This window comes from Phocoena sinus, chromosome 11, assembly GCF_008692025.1.
Source record: "Phocoena sinus isolate mPhoSin1 chromosome 11, mPhoSin1.pri, whole genome shotgun sequence".
Taxonomy (NCBI): domain Eukaryota; kingdom Metazoa; phylum Chordata; class Mammalia; order Artiodactyla; family Phocoenidae; genus Phocoena; species Phocoena sinus.
In genome coordinates this window covers 82,364,234-82,372,955 of record NC_045773.1, presented here as the reverse complement: position 1 = coordinate 82,372,955, position 8,722 = coordinate 82,364,234, and the positions used below count along the sequence as shown (strand labels likewise).

The following is an 8,722-nucleotide window of genomic DNA, read 5'->3' as shown; positions in this document are numbered from 1 at the left end:
CTTATGAAATTAAATCAGCTTTTCTCCTGTTAACCTTTCCTACGTCACTTTAGTTACTAGACCAGCCGAAAAAAACTAGAAGAGAAGGGAAATTGTTTCTGCATAGTACAGTCAGCTCTCCATATCCCTGCATTCACATTTGCAAATTCCACCAAATTCTGATTGAAAATATTTGAAAAAAAATTTCAGCAAGTTCCAAAAAGCAAAATTGAAATTTGCCAAGTGCTGGTAACTATTTACATAGCATTTACATTGTATTTACAACTACTTACACACATTTACATTGTATTAGGTATTATGAGCAATCTAGAGATGATTTGAAGTATTAATATATGGAAGGTGTGTATATGCAAATACCGTGCCATTTTATATAAGGAATGTGAGCATTCTCGGATTTTGGTATCCTTAGGGGTCCTGGAACCAATCCCCCAAGGATACTGAGGGATGACTTTATTTGCATATAACCTACACTCATCCTCCCGTACACTTTAAATCATCTCTCGATTACTTATAATACCTAATACAATGTAAATGCTATGTAAATAGCTGCTGGTGCATGGCAAATTCAAAATTTGCTTTCTGGAACTTTCTGGGAAATTTTTCCTAATATTTTTGAACCACCGTTGTTTGAATTCAAGGATTTCAGAACCTAGGGATATGGGAGGGTTGACTGTATCTCTGGGGGTGGAGCCCAGGCATCTGTGCTTTAACAATTGCTCCAGGTGATTCTTTCATATGTTAAATGTACTGAATAAAAATCTGCGTTTAACCAGATCCCAAGGTGATTTGTAAGCTCATTAAAATGAAAGAAACACTGACCTACAAAACTTAAAAAAAAAAAAAAAGGCTACTGTTCCAAGATGCTTCAAGTAATATAACTTAGACTTGCAGAGACTAATTCCACATTTATGTTTATTTCAGAAACTGTTCTCTTTTCAAGCCAATTTCTAACTTATTTTGAATAAGTGGAACTCAGTTGCAGAAGTCTTTATTCTATTGATTTCTAGCTTATGAGAAAATTCCATGACTTTGTGCAAATACTGCCATCACAGACTATCTTCTTTACGGCCTAAGCTGTCCCAGTCTCTGTTCAGGAGCTCTTAAAACAACCTCTTTCAAGTGCACACATACAGTTTGTGGAAAATGTATTTTTATTGCTCTTTCCCCTAAAAGACATCCTTACAAGTGAAAGCTTCAAAAAGTTCCCGGAAGGGATTAATATGGAGTTAATCAAACTGCGGGATCTCTAATGTGGAGTCTTTATTTCTCTGGTTTGCCAGATTTTGACCATTTCGATTGAGCTGCACATTGTATTGGGCTTGGGAAACAAAATTCACTTGCCTCTGGAGACACTGCTGATTTGGAATTCCCTTCACGCTACATACACCTGATATTTTAAATAATCAAGTGTGGAGAGATAGAAGAAAGATTGGAAACAAAAGCAGGATAATACATTTGTTTTTATTCATCTTGGAAACACAAGAGTCCATTAGAAAGCATGTAAACTAAGGAAAGTATAAAAGATTTTAAAATGTTCCACCTGACTACAGCATTGTAATTAAATATATACCCCCTCAGTTTTACAAATAGGTAAACTAAGACAAGAGTCAGAACTCAGGGACATGTCTCCATTTCCACTAACACTCTCCTAATTAGCTTACTGTTAGACGACTACCATAAATTGTCATATGTGTCAGGAAAATGTGTCCAAGATTTTAAAATGAACAACAGAATTTACTGGGTCCTTGCGTTAGTGAAGTACTGGGCATTAGTCTAGTAGACCACGTAGGAATTATCTGATTTTATAGGGGTGTGCATCTCTGACTGACTTTCTATTTACTAGGCTATTCCGGAACTCTATGGTGGGAGAAGTTAACTCACAGAAAATTGATAATAATGCAACTGGTTCTTGTTTACATCAATGCAAAGGATTTTGCTCAGTTGAGATACAATTTTACCCAATAGAAGAAATAAGTCCAATCTTAAGTTTTATTGCCCTACAGAATATTAACCAATTTTGCATCTGTTAGCACATTTATTTCAGCCTTTCAGATTGCGTGTTGTCTGTTCTTCATAATCTCCTTTGAAGCATTTTTAACAGCTTACTCATTGGTTAGTGAGATATATGAAATCTTTGACACTGTGTTCATATTATATTGGTTTGAAAGTCAAGTTTTCAGCTTTTCATTGAATGATAACACCAATATGTTTGGGGGGTTCAAAAGAGGGAGAGAGAACTCCTGACTGGGATGTCGAGGGCTGAATGACAGAGCACATGACCAAGGGGAAGGGGGAGCTGTTACGTTTGAAAGATTATTAATTGGCAGAAAAGGAGAACCCAGAGCACATTTTCTAAGCGTTTGGAAGGTAGGACACCATAGTTCAGAAAAGGCAATGGAGCAGGGAATTTGGGTTGTCGCAAAACTCTATAAATGCCAGAGGTTGTAAATAGAACCTCGAGGGTGAATGGTCTCTTCAGTGACTGCTCCTTGTCACATGGCTTGCTGGGGAAAGTACCTACATAAATTCTTTTTAATCCCTCAAGAATCTTGAGGTAGGGATTTCCCTCTAAATTTACAGATGAAGGAAGTGTTCACAGAGGGTCTCAATAATATAAAATATCACACATCACAGTTTTGTAAGTGATGAAGCTTGAATTCAAACATACACATCTGATTCAAGATCCTCATGTTTTCTACTCTTCCTGCATTGCCTTTAAAACTGTATTTTAGGTTCTCTGCATGAAGACCAAAAATGAAGCAAAAGAAAACAACTCACCCCTGATCATTGTGCACACAAAATTGGATCTTTCAATAGCTGTTTTGCCAGTTCATACATATGTGTTTGGGTTGTTTTTCTGTAGGAAATGAAAAGTTTCTGAAGGCTATTAATTTGGGAGACTAACTAAAGACTACTATGGGACAGAATGGAAAGAAAATATTGGATGAACCTCTCTCTTTAACCAAAGCAGGAGGGATTTTAACAACAACAAAAACATTTTTTAAAACTCAGTAGAGATTTTAAACCAAGACCTAATTTGAGTCCTCCATGGTCTATATTTCTCTTATTATGTGTCCTATAATAAACCATGTCCTGCTTCTTCACTTCACATCCCTTCTTTCACGCAGGTGGAAAGAATGGAAGAGGGAAGATAAATTAGAGGGAGAGAAAAATGGCAACGGAAGGAAAGGGAGGAGAGAAGAGCAGAGAGGATAAGGGAGTGGACCCTTGCAGGAACTGTTAAGATGCTGGAAATACTACTGTACAGGGAATCTTTAAGTCCCACTCACAGGCCCAGTCTCCACTAATAAAAACCTAAGATAAAATACTGTGTGAAACTGTGAGCAGCGGGGAAAGCTCCTGAAAGCCGGTAGTTGCAACATGGGCCGATAAAATCTATATCCCAAGTCCCCTACTCCTTAAGGTCGGTCTTGTAACCGTGGTCAGCGGTGGTGGAGTGAGAGAAAGAGACTCAAAGTAGGTGATGTGGGCTCCTGGTTTTCAGAGCAGCATCAATTCTGTCGCCCAGCGCACGTCTTCACCGTAAAACTCCTCCTTTCCTGTCTTTCGGTTTTGCAGATAGTGCTTGGTTTGCTCCTGTAATTTCTAAAAACGACTGGTTCCTCTCCTTCCTGGATGGAACAGTCTTCAATCATGGACAGAATTGTTACCGCTGAGCACCTGCTGCTGTCGTGTCAGGATGGCCGAGTGGTCTAAGGCGCCAGACTCAAGCTTGTGTCTTCCCTTTCCTGGGGCTTCTGGTCTCCGCATGGAGGCGTGGGTTCGAATCCCACTTCTGACAGGATTCAGTTTTGTTCTCGGCAGGCACACTCACCTTTCAGCCTTTTAAAAATCTCACTCTTGCCCTTCCACCTTGGTTCCCCCTGGCACTTGAGCATCATCCTCGCTTATTCCGTAATTCGGCCCTTTCTGCCTCTAAAGACACACCTCCACCAGCGTCTCCCGAACCTCCAGTCAAGCCTTTGACAAATGAAAATTCCCAATTAGAGAACCTGGAGTACTGGGCACATTTTAAAAATCGTAGCGCCACCGATGATGACCCTCTCTTCCCGAGAGAAGCCGGCAGTGGATTTCCAGCAGAAGGTCGTGCCCTGCTATGTCAGCCTGTTGATCTTAACGAAACCCAGGAACTTGACTCAAAAACAAACAAAACAAAACAAAAATACAAAGTAACCAGGAAGATCTTCCTTTCCCGGAGAGACCCACTTGCTGTGGGCAGGAGGAAAACGTTATACTGGCTACCTCGCTGTTGGCAAATCAAAGGCCAATCTCCTGCATGACCACACCAGCCAGAAGGACCCAGACTTTCTCTAGTGGTAGCTCAGCTTAAGGGTCTCCCACACAAAGTCCTAGACTTTCCCAGTGGGGAAATTATTGGAAAATTCACAGCTTTTCCCCATAGAGAGGAATTGAAAGAAACAAAATGGAAACAATCATACAATTGTTAAAATCAATTTGCAGTCTTTGTATTAATGAGAAAGATATACAAAGGAGTAAGTATATACAGCTTCTGGTTTTGCCTTTTACATTTAAAAACAACATCACAATACCTTATTTTACCATCTCCTAAGTTAAATATTTAAGAAACGACACGTTGGGAAAAGTGGCAAGTACTCAGAACATTGTCTCCTAAGTTGTTTTTTGTTTTTTTGTTTTTTTTTTTTTTTTTTAAATCAAGCTCTGTAACAATTTCCTGGCTAGGAGGATCCTCAGAGCTCAGTACTCACCATCTTGAGCAGGTGTTGGGTACCTTATAAAGAGAAGTAAACATTGTAAAATTATTTTTTATTTTATCAATACTTTTTAGGTTTCTCTGTCTAGTCCAAAATACAGTAGGAATGCTTTGAAATACAAAATAAAGCCAGTAACAGGAAAATAAACAGTCCCAACTCGAAACAATGGTTGAAAAAGATGAAAATGGAGAATGGAGAAAAATAATTTAGAATTTCATGATTGCAGGGGAAATGCAGAGCAGAAAAGAGTGGTGCGTGCTTAGGAATCTGTAGAGTGTAAAAAAGTGGAATTTAATGATAGAAGGGAAAGAGAGGCTTTGGGTTCAAAAGGTAAGTTAATCACACTTGGTTGTCCAGGGCTCATTTGTGTTATTGGTCCATGAAAGGTCACTCTCAGTTCTAGTTTGTTTCATGGCCTGTATCCATCCCTTTCCTCTCCCCGCAACATATAGATCCTCTCTAAAGTTGTTAATGTTCTTTAGAAAAGAAACTACCCTCAAAAAAATGCTGTTGCTTTGTGTGATTTTAATTTTCATTGGCACTGTTCAACCTGATATTTTTTCTTTTACTCAACGCAGTTTGAAAAATCTATTGTCTTGCTACATTTACATCTGCTTCTATGTGCAACTACTACATAGTATGAAATTCATGGGTGGCCACTGCTGTACACCTGATGGACATCTAAGTTGCCTCTAACAATCTGGTACTGCAAAATGCTACACTAGGTAAGGCCAAGCATGGAGCTGAGCTGGAATTTCACTGAGATACATTTCTAGGAGAAAAATTGCTGTGTAGTGATTTAAAAGCTATACAGGAAGAAAAACTCATTTAATGTCAAAGCTGCAGAAGTCTAAGATCTTAATTTTAAGACCAAGATCTTACTTAGCCTATGTAGAACTTCATAGAAGGCATTTTTTACTTTATAAAATGAAAGACAAGACATCTAGATCACATCATTCTGAAAAGAAATCTCAAAATGAGCTATCAATTTACTTAATTTTAATAGTATGAGCATTTTTGGGCTATTGATAACCAAAAAATGTTTTCAGCAGCGTCATAATCTTGAGGGACTTTCCCTCTTAGATTTTAGACGTGATATAAGAAGGTGACAAAGGAAACTTTTTGTTAGAACTTTATAACAGATTCCTTTCTGTGTGCAGAAAAGCAGTGAAGGTTTCAGTAATTCTTCCCACAGTAAAAACCCAAGATCCAAGTGTGGATGACCGGTCAGTTGATCCACTAAGGAAAAGACCACAAGTTGTTATGGTAGTTTTTTCCTGGGAGGAGGGATCTCACAGAAGGCAGCGCTGGAGGTTGCCTCCATATAGCTCTGAAAGTATCCTGAGATTCTCAGACTGGGGAATTCTCATTTTCGAGTGCCCTTCAGGGTGGGAAATATTTGCAGTGCTGAGGGTTGAGTTATTATGAGCTATCCAAGGTGAAACTTTTTACCTCAACGTGTCAGGTGAAACAAAATAGGAATGTGTCAGAAGTGGGATTTGAACCCACGCCTCCATTCGTAGACCAGAAGCCTCAACGGTGAGAAGCAGATGCTTGAGTCTGGCGCCTTAGACCACTCGGCCATCCTGACACGTTGCTGTAGTTGGAAGTGTTATACTGCAGACGCTGAGGGGTTAGCGCCTAGCTGCGTCCCAGAAGAAAGCTTCTGAAAATTTGTCGGACTAGTTCTGAATTCAGAGACTGAGAAACAGAGAGAGGTAGGAGGTACGAGCGTTAGCGAGGACCTGAATAATTCTTTCTGCCTTGGAGACAGGGTGGCAGGGTACTGAGCGACACTCCCTCCTCGCTCCTCCCCCTTCCCCAGTACTCCCAGCCCAGTCTCCTGCTTTCCGCTCCGCCGCCTGCCAGACCAGGGTCCCGCGCCTCACACGAATCTCCTCCTACGGTCCCGACCCCCACATGTGATCTGGACCCCAGGTCACTGTGTTCTTTGTGATTCAAACCTTTATCCAGCAGGTCCAGTTCGATGCTGCCCCAGGATCGGTGGAAACTTAAGTGAATAAATGGTCAACCCCACTGCTCTGGACAAGAGAGGGTCAGTCCCCTTGTTCTCAACCCATCCAAACTGTGATTTTATCTCCTGAAGCCATACTTACATCATTCATTCCACCCATCACCGTCTCCTGACCTTCAGGGTCACTTGTGCTCTACAGTAATAATCCTGCCTTTCTTCTCTCTAGAGCTCTCAGATGCTTTCCAATAAATATTACCCATCTTGGGTGACCGCAGCTATTCTGAAACATAATGTTGAAAAAAATATGTTTAAGTGACTGAAAATGAAATAGCCAAAGTGGGGGGGGGGGACAAAAAGAAAAAAAAAGAGAAGAAATATCTTTGTTGCAATGATTATTCTAGGATTAAAGGAGAGAAGAAATTTAAAATTCCAATAACTAGGAGTATCACCAAGTTTCTATAATTAGGCTGTAAAATCTAAATCTATAGGACACTTAAATTTGAGAGCTATCACTTTTTAATTTGTAATTACCTCATCTATTACCCTAAAACTAAATGGGAAGCATCTCTTTTTAAAAAATAAGTTTATTGCTTGTAGATTTTAATCTTTTTATTGTGACTATTTTTTCACTATACTAACAGTACAATTACAAAGTATGCAAAATTGACAGTTTGTATTTTAATATATACATATGTTGAATTTTTGCACTAATGCTTCCTATACCTTGAAGCATAGGTATATTCCTATACACTCTTGAAGTCTATTTATATATTTTTTTGTAGATGAAAACGTCTGAATACAGGTTTAAAATATTTGGAATACTTGAAAATGGATATTATCAAAATATAATGTAAACATGAAATTGCAACTGAAATATGCCATAATTCAATTTTCTTTATGGATTGATTTTTGCAGGGCCCAGTACAGTCAATATTCCATGAACTGCTGGGTAGTATGTTTCCTAGGCACCTGTTTAATATTAATTTATTTTAATGTCTCAAAATTTTCATTACAAGTCCAGGGGACATTGGATAAGTGAAATCTGAGGAGATAGAGGCTTCTAAGTGGTTAGAGTTCAGTCATAAAAAACCTGTAGTAAATTGTATTTTCCAAAGATGGCCATACCGCTGTATCTCATGCCACGTATTTTCCTTTGAATGCAATTTTGACACATTTCCTTCCAGAGGTTGCGGGGGTCTCTGTTCCCTCCCCTTGAATCTGGATAGGCCTGTGACTACAATGGAAGAGATACTCTATGACTTCCAAAGCCAGGTCATAAAAGGTGATAGAAGCTTCCAATAGTTTTCTCTCAAGACATCTGTCCCCGGAACCCAGCCACCACACTGTGAGGAAGCCCAAACTAAGCCGCAGGGAGGGACCACGTGGAAAATAACTGAGGCCTCAGCGCACAGCCAGCAGCAGCTGCCATACGTTTGAGTAACCCATTCTTCAGATGATTTCCTGCCCCTGGTCTTAGAGTCTTCCAATTGAGTTTCCAGAAATCACGGAGCAGAGGCAAGCTGTCCTCACTGCGCTCTGCCCAAACTCTGTGAAAACCAACAAAGCTGTGCGAACGAATAAATGACAGGTGATAAATTAAGCCGTTTAAGTTTTAGTATGATTTGTTACGTGACAATAGTTAGGTATGGATCAGTCTTGGTCCAATGAGGAGAGAGGAACAGATAACTTGGCAGGAAAAGTTGTTTATTTATTTATTTTTCCGTTTTATTGAGATATATTTGACATATAACATTGTGTAAGTTTAAGGTGTACAACGTAATGATTTGACATCTGTATATATTGCAAAATGATACCATAATAAGTTTAGTTAACAACTATCAGCTCACATAGTTACAACGTTTTTTCCTTGTGATGAGAACTTTTGAGATCTACTCTCTTAGCAACTTTCAAATATACAATCCAGTGTTGTTAACTACAGTTGTCATGTTGTACATTACATCTCCAGAAAGTATTTCTCTTATAATGAACAGGG

The 8,722-nt window shown here is 39.3% G+C and overlaps 2 non-coding genes across 2 annotated transcripts; one reads left to right on the top strand and one right to left on the bottom strand.

Annotated features, from left to right (window-relative positions):
• Positions 1-3,694: 3,694 nt before the first annotated feature.
• Positions 3,695-3,802, top strand: TRNAL-CAA. Its single transcript has 2 exons — positions 3,695-3,732; positions 3,757-3,802. It is a non-coding gene; the product is annotated as a tRNA-Leu (tRNA).
• Positions 3,803-6,238: 2,436 nt separating this feature from the next.
• TRNAL-CAA lies at positions 6,239-6,345 on the bottom strand. The gene is made up of 2 exons: positions 6,308-6,345; positions 6,239-6,284 (listed from the first exon to the last, which is right to left on the bottom strand). It is a non-coding gene; the product is annotated as a tRNA-Leu (tRNA).
• Positions 6,346-8,722: the final 2,377 nt, after the last annotated feature.